Below are 21,273 nucleotides of genomic sequence, written 5' to 3'. Positions count from 1 at the left end.
GGCACCATGGTTCAAATAGACAGTGATAGAAAGTGCTAATTCCTTCTAATAGCCATTTTTCCATTAGAATTTCCAGCTGGGGGACGCGTGGGTGGGTCACTGTTGGGTGTTTGCCTTCGGCTCAGGTCAAGATCCCAGGGTCCTGAGATGGAGTCCCACATCAGGCTTCCCACAGGGAGCCTGCTTCTCCCTCTGCCTGTGTCTCTGCCTCTCTCTCTCTCTCTCTCTCTCTCTCTCTCTCTCTCTCTCCGTGTGTGTGTGTGTGTCTCAAGGATAAATAAATAAAATCTTTAAAAAAAATTTCCAGCTGAGCACAGGAGCTCCTAAAATGAAGACAATTCCCCATTCTTCCTTGCAGTTGTATGTGGCCAAGAGAGCAAGTTCTAATCAATGGATATAAGTAGGAGTATCTGTAGCTGCTTCAGAGACCCTTCCTCTGGAATCAGCTTACATGAACTCTTTGACCCACTATGTCTTTTTCCACTTTCTTGCTGGAGCTGAAGATCCATCTTGGACCATGAGGTGACCATGAGAATAGAGGCCACAGATGATAGTGTAAAAAACTACAAGAATCCAAAGTCTGCATTGACTTCATAGAAGAGAGTCCCATGGTGGCTCAGACTGCTTGTACCTGGATGTTAACAAAAGAAAAATAAGCATCTAGTTTAAGCCTCTGATATGTTGAAGGCAATGAATATCCTTAGCCAAATCTGAATCTAACTATATACAGAACGACAGCAAGAAAAGCCCAGACTGTAATAGAAATGACAAACCATCATTGAGATGAAAATAGATTAGAAATCACTGAAGAAGATTCTATTTAAGAAAAATAATAGGGTTAATTTAAGACCAGGTATCCTGTCCAGGAGTCCTTGATGTTAAGAAGGAAATGGGCATGGAAATGACCATAATAAGTAGAAAATTCCACATGAGGAAATGTGGTCCTGTATTATCCGGTCTTCTTGTGTATCAAAAAGGTCAATCATAGCAGACAATCTTGCAAAACCTTACTTTAAAAGGAAAAATGGGGCAGATGATGATTCCTTTTTCTTTTTTTCTAAATTTATTTATGATAGTCACAAAGAGAGAGAGAGAGAGAGAGAAAGAGGCAGAGACATAGGCAGAGGGAGAAGCAGGCTCCATGCACCGGGATCCCGACGTGGGATTCGATCCCGGGTCTCCAGGATCACGCCCTGGGCCAAAGGCAGGCGCTAAACCACTGCGCCACCCAGGGATCCCCGATGATTCCTTTTTCATATTTAATGCATACTTTCAAACTTTGTTTTAGCCTGTTTAACCGTGTATATATATTTTAATCTGTTTAACTGTACATATAACCTGCTAAACTATATATATAAAAACACACATTATATGTATATACATGCATATAGAGTTTAATTTGTGTTGTAAAAGTCTATGTCCAAAATTCTATTTCTTGGGGGATGGTGGCACAGAAGGAGACGGAGATAGAGAATTTTAAATAGACTCCACACCCAGTACAGAGCCTGACTTGGGGCTTGATCTCACAACCCTGAGATCATGACCTGAGCCAAAATCAAGAGTTGGATGCTCAACTGACTGGCCACCCAGGCACCCCATAATTCTATTTTTTTTAAATAGTAAGGCACATTGCAAAGTGTGCAGAAAACACTCTTCTGGTTATCACTATTTCTCAATTTGAAGAAGTCAAAGCAAGCATATATAAAAAATTCACTTTGAACTGACTACCCAATCTGTTATCAAAAGAAAAAAATCCTGAAGAAAACATTATTATCTCTCATAATAAAGGAAAGATTTCCACTCTATTTATATGCTTTTTTATCAAGAGGTCCTTATTAGAAGGGCATCTGGCTGGCTCAGTCAGTATAGCATGCGATTCTTGATCTCCGGGTCATGACTTTGAGACCCACAATGGGCGTAGAGCCTCACTAAAAAAAGAGAGAGAGGAAGATCACTATTACAAAATTACATACAATGGGCATGAATTTTATTCCACAATACCAAGATAAAAGAAATATCACATTTCTTTGTTTCCTAAATTAAATATAATCTGTTCTGAAGTTGGTGGGAAAATTCAACCAATCATTTTTTAAACTCCCTTCCCTTTCTTGGGGAGGTCCTGCAATAATCCTGGACTTCTGTGTTGTCAAAATTAGGTGATTGTACTATCCTTTTTCTCCATAGTTTAGCCATCTTTGCCATTGTTCTGTGGCCTGCAAGCTGCTGCTGTAGAGCCCTGGAACCTGTCTCTCTGGCACTGAACATCAGGCACGCTCAGAGATGCATCTCACAGGGGATTCCTCGTTGACTTCTGACTGCGTTTCTCATTGCCAAGTTCCAAAGAGGGTCACTAACATGCCTGCAGGGTTTGGTGGGTTCTTTGTCTTCTCTCCAGCCAAAGAAAGCTAAAATTCTCACAATGCTTGGAAATGTGATCTCTTTTCTCAAATACACATAAGGAGAAAAGATGATAACCCCAGTTCATTTTTTTCTCCTAATTGTGGCACAGCGTTAAACTTACGTAACTCATAAAACACATTAACATTTGTTTTGAGCCTACTCTTTAAAAAAATAGTATTCAAGCAACTGACAAGGCGAATAATTAATCTCACTTCTCTGATTTGAATTTAAGTTCTCCTTCTGCCTCCAGTTTACGTGCTAACTGGCAGTGGAATTGGATCATCAACAGTTGTTTCTTCCCACTTTAGACTGCCTGAAATTGTTAATACCATCTGAACACATTTGAACTCTGGTGAGTTTCCTTATGCTCGCTTCTAAATATAAAATTAGTGTAACTGTGTACTATTATGATATGCCTATATCTTTGAATTTTTTCCAGATGAATTCAGATGTGACTATCCTTAGATATATAAAAGCAACTAATGGTTTTGAAAGTCTTTTCTTTAAAAAAAGAAAGTATTTTCTTATTGATTTGTTTATGATTTGCTAGAAAATAGTAGAAATCTAACAGTAGCATAAAAAGTGAATCCTAATCTGATTCAAATTTAATTATGATTCCTTTGACCATCTTAATAATATATATTGTATTATGATTAAGGCAATGAATAGAACATGTTCATTACAGTGTTAAACATTGGGATGAACAATTAATAAATGCTTAAATCTGTTTAAAAAATCTAAAGAACTTGTTTAGTATCATACATGCAAATACACACACACATATATATATACATATATATATACACATATATATATACATATATATATATATATAACTTACATATATTAACCCTCTCTCCTCTACTGCCATTGGTCTCCTTTAGAGGATACAAGGGAAACAACTCATTTTTCTGGAAACCGTCAGTAAAGTAAAAGGTCAAATGTTTAATTTCCCTTTCCTACATGAACTATATTCGAGGAAAACTAAATAGCTATTGAGGGAAATTTTTTCCCTAGAAGAATTCCAATCAATGAATAAAATAGACATAATTGAATATATCATTTTGCAAACCCAGATGAAAGAATGGATCCAAGTAGTGATCATCAATGGTCACTAATGTCAATGAAAGAGCCCTCAGGTATCATGTCTCCTGATGAAAGTATGTAACACCTCTTACGGAGCAGCCTTGCTAAAAAACTCAACCCACATCAAACCAAACCTCCAGATCTAGCTACGAGCTTATAGGAAATATAGAGGCAAGAGGAGTAGGTTAAAAGATACTGTGGCTACCACATAGTTTTATACAAGAAAAATAAAAGTGAACTAAAGTATAAAAAAAAGGTCCAAATCCTGATAATTCTACAGCCCTAAAGACTGTTTAAAAAAATAAAGTGCAAGAACAAAAAAGAAAGAACATTATTAGACATCAATCAATCCCAAAATGTTGACTTTATTTGGATTCTGATTTATACAAACTACTTAAAACTTATGACATTTATGAAACAATTAGAAATATTAATACCAGAAGCTAAGTATTTAGCATTATTGAAGAATTATTGTTAAATATTTAGATGTGAAAAATTATGCTTTTATAAAGAGCAATTTTATTTTAGAAATCATATTGAAATATGTATGGATGAAATGATATGACATATGGTATTTGCTTCAAAATAATATAAGTGAGTAAGGGTATACATGAAGCAAGTTTGTCCATATTGGAATTAGATGGTGGTATTGCATATGAAGGAGTTCATTGAATTATCATTTCTACTTTGTAAAATATTTTCTTTTAAATATACACGTAGAAAAACTTAGAGGTGAAAAGATATGATAAATTATACTTGCCTCAAAATAATACAGCTGTGAGGTAAGGGGTAGAGTGGGTGAATTTATAGATGAAATAAGATGTGACCATGAGTTGTTGATACTAAAGCTGAGAGGTTTATTGTACTATTCTCTCTACTTTTACATGTGACTGACATTTTCCATAATAAAAAAATTAAAAGCAAAAAAGATTCACTGTCACTCTGAGAAGTAGTAGAAAGAAGTACTCATTTGTAACAAAATGTATTTACCTGGCATATTATAATGAATAGTGAGTAGTTCATCTATGAAGGAAAAGCTTTAGCAAACTGCTGCGACAGAGTCTCATTGAGGCACCCAGTGTGTCATTCAGAATGGCCACCCCCAAATCTCAAAGGCATAAAACAAAGTTTATATGCCATGACAGGCTAAGCTATGCTGTAGTAACAAATCACCCCCCCAAATCTCAGTGCATATAACAACAAAGTTTATCTATTCTAGAAGTGATTTGTTCATTGGAATCTCTCAAGCACTCAGATCGATGGAGAAGCCACAGTATCAAGGCTTGCCCGTTGCTGTGCCAGAGGGGAAGCCGACTTTAGAATATCTCACATTGGTGGCTGAAAAAAAATCCAGTCTAGAAAGACACATGTCACTCACTTTTCACAGTTCACTTGCCTGAATCAGTCACATGGCCCTATTCAACCACAAGGGAGCCCGGAAGTACATTGCCATCATATGCCCAGAAGAGAGAACTGGAAATATCTGGCAAAGAATTCTGACTTCCTTGCTAGAGAACCTGGGTCATTATGTTGAAGCTGTATCTTATATGAGCCATGGGGAGAACTGTACCTGTTGCCACCCCTGAGAAAGTATTCAGACATAAGTGCTTATCCATCCTTTTGGGTTATTTCACTCTTTATGATCCATAGTAATGCAATATATTTTACATAAGGAATGTAAACTAATTGGTTGACTCAATTGTAAATTTAGAAATACTTTTTAAAACTAAGTGTTCCATTTTCCCCTTGGGTTATTAAAGTCATAGTCATATGTTCTCATTGTAAAACACATGGAAAATATAAAAAACTAGAAAGAGGAGAAATCACTCATAATTTCACCCTCCAAAGATCATCACAGTATGTTAGTATTTTAGTGGATTTCCTTCCAAACTCTTTCCAAGCATTTTAAAACACTAGTTCTGGGCAGCCCAGGTGGCTCAGCAGTTTAGCGCTGCCTTCAGCCCAGGGCGTGATCCTGGGGACCCAGGGTCGAGTCCCACGTCACGCTCCCTGCATGGAGACTGTTTCTCCCTCTGCCTGTGTCTCTGCCTCTCTCTCTCTCTCCTGTGTATTCTCATGAATAAATAAATAAAATCTTAAAAAAAATAAAACACTAGTTCTCATGGTCACAGAAAGTGTAACCATTTCTTCATTAATGAAATTGCTCCAAATAGCTGATCTAAGTGGCCCTAAGCAGATAATTTTAAAAAAAAAATCTTTTCCTTGTAACATGAGTGTTCTAACATGGTTAGATAGCATGAAATACTAATGGTTAATAGTTCCATGTCGCTTTCTATGTTTGAGAGCAATGCCCCTAGTCCTAACATTGCTTATAGTATAAGACCAGCCATGAAACAAATGAATAATTGTAATTGTTATTTTCATTTGCTTCTGGTATTTTCTCCATCCAGATTACTAATGAAAAGGGAATAGCTAAGGAAAAAAGGGGGGGGGGACAGCTTTGTAAATTCATATTACTGTGGAATTGAAGCCTCTTAAAATAATCAAGATTCTGGTTACTTTTCAAAATAATAATAATAAAAAAAACAAAATAATAAAACATCCAAGCAATGATTTAAGTCAAAGGAATAAATTGGTCAAATATGTTACAATTGGGATGAATTCCTGAAGTCTATACCATTTAGTCATAAATTGAGATCTTTAGAGGTCAAATATGATACATGGAGTTTTCCATGTAATTATTACTCAACTTTTTCCATGTAATTATTACTCAAACTTTGCAAGGACTCTTTTTCATTAATATTTTTATTTGACATGTGCATTTCATGTGCAGATTTCTTCTTCATTTCAATCAGCAAAGGAAATCATAGGAAATTTAACTGACACAGAAGCTCCCAAAACATTTTGTAATTTTATTATATTGTAGCAACCTCTCAACTATTTATATTACTAAATAAAAGAATGACACAGTGAATTGTGAACTTTTTAGGACAAATTTCATAAATTATCCATTTTGGTATCCTTACAGCTCCTATAAGGAGGAAATACTCATAAACAAATAAATGTTACACTAAGTACAATTGCATTTGTATGTGAAAGGCATTCCAGTTTTGGGGAGTTTGTTCACTTTATTGTTATTTCATCTTTGTATTCTGGAATATGTCCTTATAATTTCCAGAAGGGAAATTATTAATTTAGGTCATGTGACCGTTCCTTCATCTGATTTGGTAAATTACTTTCCAAAATCTTTTCCTAATTTATATCCCAACAGGATAAGGGTTCATTTCACTCTACCCTCACCAATGGAGTTCATGAATGTTTTTTTTTTTTTATTTATGATAGTCACAGAGAGAGAGAGAGAGAGAGGCAGAGACACAGGCTGAGGAAGAAGCAGGCTCCATGCACCGGGAGCCTGATGTGGGATTCGATCCCGGGTCTCCAGGATCGCGCCCTGGGCCAAAGGCAGGCGCCAAACCGCTGCGCCACCCAGGGATCCCATGAATGTTTTAAACAAACTGGCTAATTAGATACACTAGAAATAGTATCGTTTGTCATTTCATTGTTAATGAGTTTGAACATTAGTAAAACATGTAGTAGGCACTGAAATTTCCTATTTTGTGAGTTGACCATTCACGTATATACTTTTCCTATTTATCTCTAAGGTGTCAAGTGTTTTCTATTTCTATTCTTTGTCCTAACACTATATATATATATAAATATGCATTATACTATATGAATACTTCTATGTAAATATTTCTACCCCAAATATACATTTGCATACATGAGTCTCTGCTATTAGACGGTGGTTCCATAAAGGCAGTGACCTCATTTATCTGCAAATAAACACCTCACACATAGTAGAGAAAATGCACTTTGTACTGTGCAATTTAAGATTAAATGAGATAATGCAAGCAAAGCATTTAATGCGGTGTCTGCCGCATGGTAGGTGCTCAGTAAGTTATTCTCAGCTGTCAGAAGTTTCACGGTTGGGCTAAAACCACACCGTCTTATTTCAGAGTTAAGTAAAAGCGAGGCTAGAGAGAGAAAAATCAGGGTTCCGTATCCTTAAAAGATCACAAACTGTAGTTGCGAACTGCAGATTTAGAATCCGAATCGATTCTCAAGCCCTTCACCATAAATCACATCTGAAATAGTCCTGAGATACTAGAACTCCAGAAGTTTCTTTTTAAAGCTTGTTTTCGGAGGGAGAGCGCGCGCCCGGAGGTCAACCGCGGGGCCGCCCGGGGCCCCCGACCCGTACACTTCCTAGAGCCCAGGGTGGACGATGAGCTGGCCAAACGCTTTAGCAACAGATGGACTTTTCTCTCCACATGTTCTCTCTTCTTCCCTCGACTCATAGGAAACACGCGGTAAAAACAGTGCAGCCCCACGAGCGCAAGCCTGCATCCCAAGAGGGGCTCGGCTCCCCCGCTGCTTAGCGGTCCTTCTAGGGGCGGGGAGGCGGCTGAGCCTCGGGCCCCCCGGGCGAAGCAGAAGCACAGCCTCGGCCTCGAGGGCGAAGGGCCGGGCGCGGGCCCTGGGCTGCCGCGGGCGGGGAGGGCGGCGGCGGCCGCTGTGCGAAGCGACAAGGCAGGGGGCCGGGGGGCGGGGGCGCCGGGGCTGCGCCGGCTGCGGAGCTGCAGGCTGGGGGCGGGGGAAGCCGACGCGAGGTCGACGGAGGGCAACGGAAGCCGGACACGGACGCAGCTGGCCTCGCCGGCCTCGCGGTTCGCGCTCCCGGGCGTCTAACGCGAAACCCATCCCGGCGCAAAGCGGGTCTCTACCTCGTCGGCATTTCCGGTGAGAGCCCTGCCCCCCGCCGGGGCTCGGAGCAGCGCGCAGGCGCGTCGGGGCTCGGCGGAGGCCGCGGGCGCAGGGCAGGCGTGCGCGAGCCTCGGGAGCCTGTTCTGCGCCTGCGCTGCCAGCCCCCCGCCCCCTTCCCTGTTCCCCAACAGGTCGGGGGAAAAACAAACCCGGAGCCGACGGAGCCGCCCCGGGACTCCCGGCGGGGGTCGCCCTTCGCTGCGCTGCGCTGCGCGGCGGCCGTCGAGCCCCACGGAGCTCCTCGGGGTGTGGGCAGGTAAGAGCCCCGGCAGCAGGCCGCCTGGCGTCGGCTCACCTGTGCTGCGCGGAGGGGGCGGGGTGGCCGCTGGGCCCCCGACCCGCGTCCTTCCCCTCCCGGGGCCCAGCGACCTGGCCGGGAAATCTCGGCCGTCCAGGCTCGCGTCGGCCCCGGAGAGCCCGGAGGGCCCGACCGGCGGGGCTGCGGGGCTGCGGGGCTGCGGGGCTGCGGGGCTGCGGGGCTGCGGACGGGCGGCCTGCGCGGGGAGGAGCGGGCCGGCGCGGAGCCCTGCTCTCGGCCTCCGGGCTCCGCAGGGATGCGGTGCTGCGCCTCGACCTCGGCCTGTTCCCTTTGGCACCTCTGGCACATTCTAAAAGATGACCTAACTTTCAGACGTTGACTTACCCGTACTACCGTGATTGCAGATTATTGCAGACGGAGTGATCTCGCTCCGTGTGACCCGTCTGGAAACCAGTCCGTGCGTTTGATAACTTCATCTTTTTCGTTTAACGAAATGGGCAGTTTGGTCGAATCAGGTTCCTTAAATGACTATGTTGAGCTTCCTGTCTTCCGCACTGGCAGAAGTGTAATGCTTCGGTCTAGGAAAACTATGGATTTTCCTCCCGTGGGTATGAAACCTGCATGCTTAGTGTCAAAAACAAAATCTTAGGTGTGCTGTAATGATCAAGGTAAAATAATAAGCCATAATTCCACCATTTAAAGATAATCAGCCACAGTTAATATTTTGACTTTTTACCTTCCAGGTTTTTTTGTTTTTTTTTTTGTGTGTGTGTGGCATTTTTCTTAATTTCGATGATGAGATTTTATATAGAGTTTGGATTGCCTGCTTTTTTTGCTTGAATTTAAGTGTTTTTAAAATCTTAATTAAGCATGACTTTATGACGTTTCATTGTCCAAGTAATGCAGGAGCAAAGCTCTGTTCCCATTTAATTATCATCCCAATCATCATGTTACATAATATGATGGTATCATAGTTTTTTAACCCCGTGGGGTCTCAGGATCCCTTTACAAACTTAAAAATTATCGAGGACTAAAAGTTTTTCTCCGGTATATTTATGCAGTATATTTAGTATTTTAGAAAATAAAACTCAGAAAAAAATTTTGAGTTATGCATTAAAAACCCGTCGCATGTTGAATTAAATAATACTTTGAAAAATATTTTTTCTTTAAAAAATTTAGTGAGGAGGGCAGCATTGTCTTTATTTTTGCAGATCACTGATGTCTGGCTTTATAGAAGACAGCTGGGTTCTCAATATTTGCTTCTCCCTTCACTCTTGTGTGCTATTGTGTACGCTAAAGCACGTTAAGAATATCCAGCCTTGCATAGACAGGTGTTTGGAAAAGAAAGGACCCCTAAAAAGGTTTTGGGTCTTCCAGGGGTCCTCAGACCAGTTTGAGAAAGCTGATTTAAGTATTCTTGCATTGATGCACTTTTAAGTTTTTTGAAATTTTGCACTATTAGGAACATTGCAAAGTTGAAAGTTCTTTGTGATGTGTTTCCCCCACACCCGTGCTAATGTTTCTCTACAAATAGAATTACTTTCGATGCCTATGTAATTTTTTTTTTGTGCCCTAATGTTGGTGTTTAGATGGTTTCAGTTAATGATGTGAAATATCTTTACATGTTTACAGTTGCTTTGAATTATTTTCTTGAATTTTTAAGAAAGAGAATTGTTACATCAGATGCAATCTCTGGGGACTGTTTGTCGGAGAGGGTGTACCAGTTTACTTCCTAGCAGCAGTGTCTGAGGTGCTCTTCTTGTATACCCTTACGAACATTGGGCACTTTTATTATTTGAAAAAATTATGGGGGTGGCTGACTGGCTCAGTTGGTAAATTAGGCAACTCTTGTTCCTGAGTTTGAGCCTCATGTTGGGTGTAGAGATTGCTAAAAAAAATTGTGTTCTGATTTAGTAGGTAACAAATCGTATGTGTTCTAATTCACGTTATGTTGATAGTACAGAGTTGTGCTTTGAATATTTTTTCATAATCTTATTAGTTTGTATTATTTGCCCATTTATTGTCCAGTGTCAATGTGTTTTTCTAACAGACTTTTATTATCTTTTTTGTATTGTAAGGATACATGCCATATATATATATATATATATATATATATATATATATATATATATGTATTTTTTTTTTTTTTAGGAAAGGAGCAAAATTATCTTTTCTCCAGGTTATGAAAGTAGTATATTTTTTTTAAATTAACTAAAATACTATGGAGATACATAATGTAAGTATAAAAGACTTGCAAAATCAGATACCCTTCAGTTTGATGTTTGCCCTCCATGGTTTTCTCCGGTGCCTTTACTAATACTTTTTTTTTTTTTTTTCAAAACAACTTATATGTAAAACTGGTTTTATACTGTGCATGATGTTTTGCAATTTGATTTTTTGTCATTTAACATTATATATTGGCTGTTTTCCTATAGAAGTACATATAACTCTGGGCAAAGTTTTAACCTGAAGGGCTTTAGGAATATTAATTGTGGTGTTTAGTTTTCTGATGTCAGGCTCCTCTCCTCTTCTATATTCTCTTTGTAGGTGATCTCATCCATTAACAGCTATGTGCTGCCAATTCCCAAATCTTTTCTCTCTCTCAGACTTCTCTCCTGCATTCCAGATCCTTATATTGAACTGCCTATTGGACATCTCCTCCAGGATGTTCTCAAGGTACTTCAAACAACAGTCCAAATGTGAACTCCTGTTTTCCCTCAGTCCTGCTCTTGTTTGTATTGCCGTCATGGTCAAGTGGTACCACTGTCTACCCAGTCGCCCATGATAGAAACCTGACAGTAATCCTAGCTTTCTCCCTTGCTTTCCCTCTCCAGAATATCCCATTCTTTAGCACTTTTCTGTTGATCTCCCTTCCATCTGCTCTGCACTGTGTCCGTTCAGGCCCTCATCATCTCTCATCTAAACCATTTTAGGTGTCTTTTTACTATTGGTTTTGTTGGTTTTCTAATTAACTTATATGTTGCTGCCAATTTTTGTTAAATCATGAGATTTTTTTAAAGCCATCTTTTTTTTTAAAAGATTTTATTTATTTATTCATAGAGACACACACAGAGAGAGAGGCAGAGACACAGGGAGAGGGAGAAGCAGGCTCCATGCAGGGACCTCGACATGGGACTTGATCCCAGGTCTCCAGGATCACACCCCAGGCTGCAGGCAGCACTAAACCACTGCACCACGGGGGCTGCCCTAAAGCCATCTTCTATAAAGTAAATATTGTAAATCTTTGATAGTAAATCTGAGAGTATGTAAGCGGTCAGGTGAGTAAAAACATTACCTAAAATAGGTTATCATAGGGATGCCTGGGTGGCTCAGTGATTGAGCGCCTGCCTTCAGCCCAGGGCGTGATCCTGGAGACCCAGGATTGAGTCCCATGTCAGGCTCCCTGCATGTACCTGCTTCTCCCTCTGCCTGTGTCTCTGCCTCTCTCTCTCTCTCTGTGTCTCTCATGAATGAATGAATGAATGAATGAATGAATAAATAAATAAATAAATAAATATTTAAAAATTTAAAGTCTTAGAAAAAAAACAATTTTTCTAAAAAATTATGGAATTCATTGAATATCTATTTACAGACTTATCTCTACCCATGTAGCAAAGTACTACTAAGCACTAAGTCATTTGAGGTATTTAAAAAGGTATAGAAAAGGTAAGATAATTAAATTTTTTTTTTTTAATTTTTATTTATTTATGATAGTCACAGAGAGATAGAGAGACAGAGACACAGGCAGAGGGAGAAGCAGGCTCCATGCACCGGGAGCCCGACATGGGATTCGATCCCGGATCTCCAGGATCGCGCCCTGGGCCAAAGGCAGGCGCCAAACCGCTGCGCCACCCAGGGATCCCAAGATAATTAAATAAAAATAGAATCCAACAATTTACATAAGATATAATACAAATACTGTACATGAAATTTGAAGCTGCACATACTTCCCATTTCATTCAACTAAGCTGTACTTATTGTGCCAATAATCTACCACGTACATCATGAAGACACAAAAATAATATGACATACTCCCTAATCTGAAGAGGTTTATTTACATGTACGTAAATACGTGGACTCGATTCCAGGACTCCAGGATCAGGCCCTGGGCTGAAGGCAACGCTAAACCGCTGAGCCACCCGGGCTGCCCTACGAGACTATTTCTAAAGCTGCTAATTCCTGTGCTTTATGTTTTTAATATGTTTTATATTCAGAGTTCCTTTACTGCTTTTTTGCTAGTATGTTTTTTAATATAATGTTAATGGCTATCAAAGGGGTGCTTGTACATAATTTTAAAAATCAAATAAGGCTACAAGACTTAAAATGAAAAGCAGTAATCTTTTCCCTCACTTTCCTGAATCGCACTCTAGAAAAGCAGCCTTTCTCAATCAGTGTTCCTCATTAGGATCACAAAACACAGAAAATAAGTTGAGCTACTGTTCCCACAGTAGTTTAAAACTAGTAACACTTATGAAGGTAGGAAAGAAGGTAATTTATTACATAAAGTGGTTGCCTTAGGGGATTCAGGCTTCATTCTCTTATAGAAGAACCCTTTCTGGCAAAGGCTCCTGCAGAATGAATGACTATCCAGCTCTTTATTTATTTTTGTTGATCAACTCTTTCTACCTCTAGATTTTTAAATAACCTGCTTACTTATATAGCTGTCTCCCCATCCTACCATAGTTATAGATATTATATACCAATTTCCTATTACAGAAAATGAGAGTTGAGGTTACCCAACCTGTAAACACTGCACTTTTCCTCATCTCTTATTTGCAGATTAGTTTTATGTTAATTTTTAGTTAAATCATTATTTAGTGTTTATATCATTTAACTATGTACATAATGTGTACAGGTGAGCCAGGTATATTGTGCTATTTCTTTTTTTTTGTATAATTTTTGCTTTTCCTAGAATTTGTAATTACCTCAGTTCTCATATATCTACGTTTTATATATCTTTATGAATGTATGTTTTATATCTTTTTTAAATGTATCTTTTATATGCATATATATTAAGATTTTATTTAATCTCTATCCTAAGCATGAGGCTTAAACCTATAACCCTGAGATCAAGAGCTGCACACTCCACTGACTGAGTCAACTGAGTCAATAAGACAGGTGCCCTGTCTTATATATCTTTTATTTATCTATTGAAAACTGAGTCAACTGAGTCAATAAGACAGGTGCCCATATATCTTTTATTTATCTATTGAAAACCCCTCAGACAAGATGTGTAAATCTCCTTTTGGTAGATTCAAAATGTCTGTCGTTTGTTTTGCAACATCTTTCCTGTAATTGTCACCCTGCGTCTATCTTCAAGCGTTGCTTTCTAGGCCTTTTGTTGCACAGCCGTCTTTGAGGTGTGTTTTCTTTTTTGATCATCTTTGAATTACAGTTGTCTCTCCCTGTGTTGAATAGCCGGTTTCTGGACTTCAGCCCTTCCTTTCTTCTTGTCTCCCTCATGTTGGTAGAGTACATATTCCAGTTGGCCCCTAAGAAGAGAGACTGAAGAGGAGGCAAAGTTTTTGGGTCTTGCCTGTCTAAATATGTTTTTAAAAATTCTGCCCTCAGGGGCACCTAGGTGGTTCAGTTGGTTGAGCATCTGCCTTTGGCTCAGGTCATGATCCTGGGATCGAGCCCCCTGTCGGACCCTCTGCTCACTGGCAGGCCTGCTTCTCCCTCTCCTACTTGCTACTCCCCTTGCTTATGCTCTTTCCCTCTCTCTCTCTCTCTTTCTCTGTCAAATAAAATCTTGTAAAAAAAATCAAATAAGTTTCTGCCCTCACACTTGACTGATAGCTGAATATAGAATTCCAGGTTGTAAATAATTTACTTTTAGAATTTTGGAGGCATGATGCCATTGTTTTCTAACTTCTAGTGTTGTTACTGAGAAGTCTAATGCCTGATATGATAACCAGTCCTTTGTATGTGACCTGCTTTTGCTCTCTCAAAGCTTGTATTTTATTCACTAAGTCTGTAATAAGCATATTTTATGTAGCAAACATTGTTCAAGATACTTTGAATATATTCGTGAGCAAAAATACAAGGTATCTACCCTCATGAAGCTTAATTTCTTGGACAGAGCTGGTGTTCCAGATGGTAAACAATGTAATAAACTTGTAGAAAAAGTTAGAAGGTTGTAAAGTAAATGAGTACTTTAGAGAAAAAGGAGAGCAGGATGGGATGGGGAGGTCAGGAGTGTAAGGGAGAGGTGGGAGATGCAGTTACAGCTTGAAATGGGTTGCTCTCTCTGGTATTCTGAAATTTTAAGGTGATGTGGCTTGATAAGGATTTTTCATCCATTGTGTTGGGCCCTTTCCACCTGGAGATCATATCCTTCAGTTCTGAGGTATTTTATTTGACAAATTCTTCCTTTTTTCCTTCCTACACTTTTTTCCTGGACTTCTTGTTATTTGAATATCAGACCTCATTTGGTTACATTTCTAATCTTTCTGCTTATTTGCTTTCCCTTTCTTTTTATTCTGCTTTCTGGGATATTTTCTCAAGTTTATTTTCCAATGCCTTCATTTCATTTTTTTTTAAATCTTTTACTTTAGAACAATTTTAGATTTTTAGGATTATTGGAAAGATAATCCAGAGTTCCAATTTACCCTATACCCAGTTTCCCTATTATTACATGTTACATTAATATAGTACATGATTAATGTAACCAGTATTGATACATTAGTATTAATCAAAGTCCATACTTTATTCACACTTCTTTGATTTTTCTCTAATATGTTCTAATCTAGGAGTCCATGGAAGATACCACATTACCCTGATTAGTCCCGTTGCCTTCAGTTCCTCTGGATTGTGACAGTTTCTCAGACGTTCTGTTTTTGATGGTCTCGAACATTTTGAGAATCACTACTCTGCTATTTAGTAGAATGTCAGTTGTGGTTTTTCTGATGTTTTTCTCATAATTAGAGGTAGAGTTTGTGAGGTTTCTTCACTGTGAAATTATTTTTTCTCCCTTTCTATACTGTACTCTTGAGAAGAAAGTATGTGCAGCACACTTAAGGAGCAGTTATGTTGCACTTCCCTGAGAACAAAGTGTCTATGTAAATTATTCAGAATTTTTCTATTTGGAATATTTGTCCTATTCCCTATTTGTTTATTTATCTTAGTATGAACTCATTTTTTTAATGCTTTGCCTTATAAACCAGTTTTGGTTTATATATTTTATTGTTTAGTTGTTCCCGCTTTGGACTTTGGGAGCTCTTTCAGTTGACTCCTTTGATATACCTCCTTTATTGTGTGTGCGTATACACCCATGTGTGCATGTGTATATGTGTTTTCTGGGATTACAAGATGCTCCATGCTCATCTTGTATAGTTTCTGCCCCAGTCTTAGAATTAGCCATTTCTCCAAGGAGCCTTGGTTCCTTTTGTTTGAGAAACCATGCTCTGGGTGCTAAGTAGGCTTGTCTTGCTTCTAGGCCCTGTCAGCTAACAGGGCAAGAGATATAGGTGTTTATACTAATATCTATAAATATTTCTGGTAAAAAATTAGCACAGATGTATAACCATTTGTATCCATGTTAAGCTAGCCATGAGTTTATACCAGTGTCTCCAATTCAAATCTGTTCCCACGTGGATCATTTTAGCTTCTTGCCCTTTTGCTTATCTAACCTTCCCTGCCAACAAGGAGAAACCTGGCTCCCATAAGCAGCCATTCCATTTACTTTTTAATTGCAGTTCAATCCAGTATACAGATATAATGATTTCAGAATTGTTAACCCATACCCCCATTGGAAACAACTTTATCAACTAGAGCACAATGCCCCTGTTCCTTTTTTCAATTCAGCCTTACAGATTCACTCATTTCCAAAGGTAGCACTTTATTCCTCCACCCCTTTCAGTAAGATTGTTTTATACATTTATAATAAATTTAGTCTCTTTTGTCACATCCTGCATTCCATTTTGAGATCACCCAACCTTCTAAATAATTTTTTTAATTTGCATACTTGAGGTTTATTCTTTGTGCTCTAATCTGACAAATGTTTACTGTCTTGTATTCATCACTATCGTATTATACAAAATGGTTTCACCACCCTAAAAAAATCCACTGTGTTTTTCCTGTTCAACGATCCCCTACCCTATACCACAAAGCAATCACTTGTGTGTTTATTTACTCTCTTTGTAGTTTTGCCTTTTCCAGAGTGTCATATAATTAGAATGATACAGTATATAGATTTTTTTTAAAGAGAGAGAGAGCAAGTGAGAAGCAGAGTAGAGTTAGAGGAGGAGGGAGAGAGAAAATCTTATGCCCAGCACGGCACTGAAGGCAGGGCTCAGTTTCATGACCCTGAGATCATGACCTGTGCCAAAATTAAGAGTTAGATGCTTAACCAACTGAACCACCCAGGTGTCCCATGTACAGTGTGTAGAATTTTAAAGACGGGCTTCTTTCACCTAGCAATATGTATTTAAGACTCACCCATGTCGGGATCCCTGGGTGGCGCAGCGGTTTGGCGCCTGCCTTTGGCCCAGGGCGCGATCCTGGAGACCCGGGATCGAATCCCACATCAGGCTCCCGGTGCATGGAGCCTGCTTCTCCCTCTGCCTGTGTCTCTGCCTCTCTCTCTTTCTCTCTGTATGACTATCATAAAAAAAAAAAAAAAAAAGACTCACCCATGTCATTTTGTGTGGCTTGTTGGCTTATTTCTTTATATCATTGAATACTGTCCCATTGCATGAGTGTATCACAGTTTATCCATTCACTTACTGAAGGTCATTTTGAATACTTCCAAGTTTTTGCAATATAAATAAAGCTGTTACAAACATTCACATCTAAGTTCTTGTGTGGACAAAGGAACATTTTGCATTCCCATCAAGAATAAACATGAGTTCCTGCTGATCATCATCCTTGCAGTGTTTTTTGGTATTGTCAGTTGTTTGGATTTTAGCCATTTTAATTGACGTGAAATGGTATCTCATTGTTTTAATCTGTAGTCACTAAAGACATGATGTTGAGCATTTTATCATATGGTTATTCACTAACTGCCTATCTTCCTTGGTGAGGTGTCTGTTGGGAACTTTTGCCCATTTAATTGGATTGTTTGTTTTCTATTTAACATTAGGAGTTTTTTGTAGACTTTGGATACAAGTCCTTTATCAGATAAGTGTTTTGTAAATAATATCTCCTAGATTGTGGCTTACCCTTTCATTCTCTTAACAGTGTTTTTTTCAGAGCAGATGTTTTTGATTTTAATAAGGGCCAACTTAATCAGTTTTTTTTTTTTTTCATGGATCATACCAGTGTTATATTTAAAAACTCACAGGGACTCCTGGGTGGCTCAGCGGTTGAGCATCTGCCTTTGGCTCAGGGCGGGATCCTGGAGATCGGGGATGGAGTCCCACATCGGGCTCCCTGCATGGAGCCTGTTTCTCCCTCTGCCTGCGTGTTCTCTCTCTCTCTCTCTGTCTCTAATAAATAAAATCTTAAATAAATAAATAAAAACTCAGCACCAAAACCAAGGGGTTTTTTTGTTTTTTAAGATTTTCTTTGTTTATTCATCGGGCAGGGAGCCCGATGCGGGACTCCATCCTGGAACTCCAGGATCCCACCCTGAGCCAAAGACAGACGTCTGCTCAACCGCTGAGCCACCCAGGTGTCCCACCAAAACCCAAGATTATGTAGATTTTCTCTTATGTTTTCCTCAAGAAGTGTTAAAATACTGCATTTTACACTTAGGTCTGTTACCCATTTTAAATACATTTAGGTATAAGGTCTGTATCTATGTTCATAGTTTTGCATAGGGATGTCCAGTTTTCTCAGCACCACTTGTTGAAAAGACTAGCCTTTCTCCTCCTAATTTTCTTTGCCCCTTTGTCAAAGATATGTTGACTGTATTTGTGTGGGTCTGTTTCCCAGCTCTCTATTCTTTTCCATTGATCTGTATGTTCATTCTTTTGCCAGTACTATATTGCCTTGATTATTGTAGCCTTTTAAAGCCTTAAAATCAGAGTTGTCCAAATTTGTTCTTTTTCAGCATTATGTTGGCTGTTCCTGGTCCTCTTCCTTTCCATATTCACTTTAGAATTTTGAGTTCCGGAGTCCTCCTACAAAATAGCTTGCTGGGATCTTGATTGGGATTGTGTTGAATCCAGAGATCAGGTTGAGAAGAATTGACATCTTAACAATGCTGAGTCTACCTATCCCTAAAAATGGAATATATCTCCCATTTATTTAGATCTTCTTGATTTTTTATCAGTATTTTTGTAGTTTTCCACATATAGATCCTTTATATATTTTATTAAATTTATACCTAAGTATTTAATTTTTTGAGTGTTATCATAAATGTAATTTTTTAAAGTTCCAAATTCTAGTTGTTCCTTGCTCATAAATAGAAATGCATTTGATTTTTTGTTTATTAACCTTGTATTCTTTGTCCATGCTATATTCACTACTTTATTTGGGGGGGGGATTAGTTCTGGGGGGTGTTCTACATTGAAAATCATGTCATTGCAAATAGAGACAGTTTTATTTCTTCCTCTCCAAATAGTGTACCTTTTATTTCTTTTTTGTGTTGCACTCACTAGAGGAGTTTTCAGTACTATGTTAAATAAGAGTTGTGAGAGAAGTTATCCTTTCCTTGATCCCCATCTTTAGGGAAAAGGCATCCAATTTCTCATCATAATGTATAATGTTAGTTGTAGATATTTTATAAATATTCTTCATCCAATTGAGGAAGTTCCTCTCTGCTCATAATTTGCTGAGAGTTTTTATCGTGGTAGGTGTTGAGTTTTGTCAAATGCCTTTTTTTGCATCAGTCAATATGATTATATGATAATTCGTTAGCCTTTTGATATAGTAGATTATATTGATTGATTTTCAAAGGTTGAACCAACCTTGCATAATTGGATAAATCCCACTTAGTTGTTGTGTATAATTCTTTTAATACCTCATTGGGTTCTACTTGATAATATTTTATTGAGGATTTTTATGTCTTTATTCATGAGCAGTATTGGTTTGTGGTGTGCCTTTCTTGTAATGTCTTTATTTGATTTTGGTATTAGAGTAATGCTGGTCTTTTTTAATTTATTTATTAATGAGAGAGAGAGAGAGAGAGAAAGAATGAGAGAGGCAGAGACAAAGGAGGAGGGAGAAGCAGGCTCCATGCCGGGAGCCCAACGCGGGACTCGATCCTGGGACTCCAGGATCGCACCCTGGACCAAAGGCAGGTGCTAAACCGCTGAGCCACCCAGGGATCCCCTAATGCTGGTCTTATAAAAAGAATAGAAAGGGTTCCCTCTGCTTCCTTTTTCTGAAAGAGATTATGATGAATTGGTATCATTTCTTCCTTTCTTAAATGTTTGCTAAAATTCACCAGTGAAGCCACCTGGACCTGGTGATTTGTTTTGTGGAAGGTTACTAATTATTGATACTATTTCATTAATAGATACAGGGCTGTTTGGGTTATCTGTTTCTTCTTGTGTGAGTTTTGGTAGTTTGTATCTTCCAAGGAATTGGTGCATTTCATCTAAATTATCAAGTTTGTGGGCATAGAGTTGTTAATAATATTCCTTTATTGTCCTTTAAAGTGTCCATAGCTTCAGTAGTTATATTTTCCCTTTCATTTCTGATATTGGTAATTTGTGTTTCTCTCTTTTCTTGACTAGCTTAGTTTTTTTTTTTTTTAAGATTTTATTAATTTATTCATGAGAGACAGACAGAGAGAGAGAGAGAGAGAGAGGCAGAGGGAGAAGCAGGCTCCATGCAGGGAGCCTGAGGTGGGACTCGATCCCAGGACCCCAGGATCATGCCCTGGGCTGAAGGCAGGCACTAAACTGCTGAGCCACCCAGGGAACCCCTAGCTTAGTTTTTTAAATTTTACTTTATTGTTTTTCAGAGAACAGCATTTTTGGTTTCAGTGATTTTTTTTTCCTATTTCTCTATTTTCCTGTTTTTAATCTCATTGGTTTCTGTTCTATGTTATCTTTGTTGCTATTTGTTTTGCTCTTCTTGCTCTCCTTTTTCTAATTTCCCAAGTTTAGATGATTGATTTTTAAATCTTTTTTTAACCTATGTACTTAAATTATAAATGCCCCTCTTAGCACTTTCACTGCATCCAGCAAGCTTCACTTGAATTTTAAGATTTTTGCTTTCACTTTCCTTTTTTTTTTTTTGTTTAATTTTTATTTATTTATGGTAGTCACACACACAGAGAGAGAGAGAGAGAGGCAGAGACATAGGCAGAGGGAGAAGCAGGCTCCATGCACCAGGAGCCTGACGTGGGATTCGATCCCGGGTCTCCAGGATCAAGCCCTGGGCCAAAGGCAGGCGCTAAACTGCTGCGCCACCCAGGGATCCCCTGCTTTCACTTTCCATGATCACTTTTTCCCTCTCCATATGTTCCTTATTTATGGCTTCCTGTTCCTGTGTCATAGTTGCATTGTTATTTTTCTGAGAATGTTAATTAGTTTCTTTGAATTTTCTTCTTTTTCCTGCATTGTCTCTTTTTCTAAGTTTCTTTTGTAACACTTGTTTCATAAGTGTCTTATGTTTTTGCATACTATTGTATATGTATGATATAACCAAAATTTAAAAACAGAAGTAAAAGTAGTAATGTGCTTATTATTAAATTAGGATGACATGTCACTGTTATTGAAAATTGTTCTGAAGTTTACCTGTTGCCAGCATAATTATTGTTCTTTTTAATATGACTTATTCCTAAGGGTGTTCAGCCTTTGGAGTACAAAAGTTTCATTAGAGTGGCCACTTGTGAATTTCTCCTTATT

At 38.8% G+C, this 21,273-nt stretch overlaps 1 protein-coding gene across 5 annotated transcripts in view; it reads left to right on the top strand.

Annotated features, from left to right (window-relative positions):
• The first annotated feature begins 7,360 nt into the window (after positions 1-7,360).
• ZFYVE16 (zinc finger FYVE-type containing 16) overlaps positions 7,361-21,273 on the top strand; it is a 52,394-nt gene continuing 38,481 nt past the window's right edge. Inside the window, exons 1-2 of one of the 5 annotated variants that reach the window (XM_041752370.1) lie at positions 7,362-8,527; positions 11,157-11,206. The gene's annotated coding sequence lies outside the window, so the exon portion shown is untranslated. Of the gene's footprint in view, positions 8,528-11,077; positions 11,207-21,273 lie in introns of all 5 variants that reach the window. The other 4 variants (XM_041752371.1, XM_041752369.1, XM_041752372.1 and 1 more) reach the window with 4 other exon arrangements.

The sequence above is a fragment of the Vulpes lagopus genome, chromosome 4, assembly GCF_018345385.1.
Source record: "Vulpes lagopus strain Blue_001 chromosome 4, ASM1834538v1, whole genome shotgun sequence".
Taxonomy (NCBI): Eukaryota; Metazoa; Chordata; class Mammalia; order Carnivora; family Canidae; genus Vulpes; species Vulpes lagopus.
This window is presented reverse-complemented; position numbering and strand designations above follow the sequence as displayed.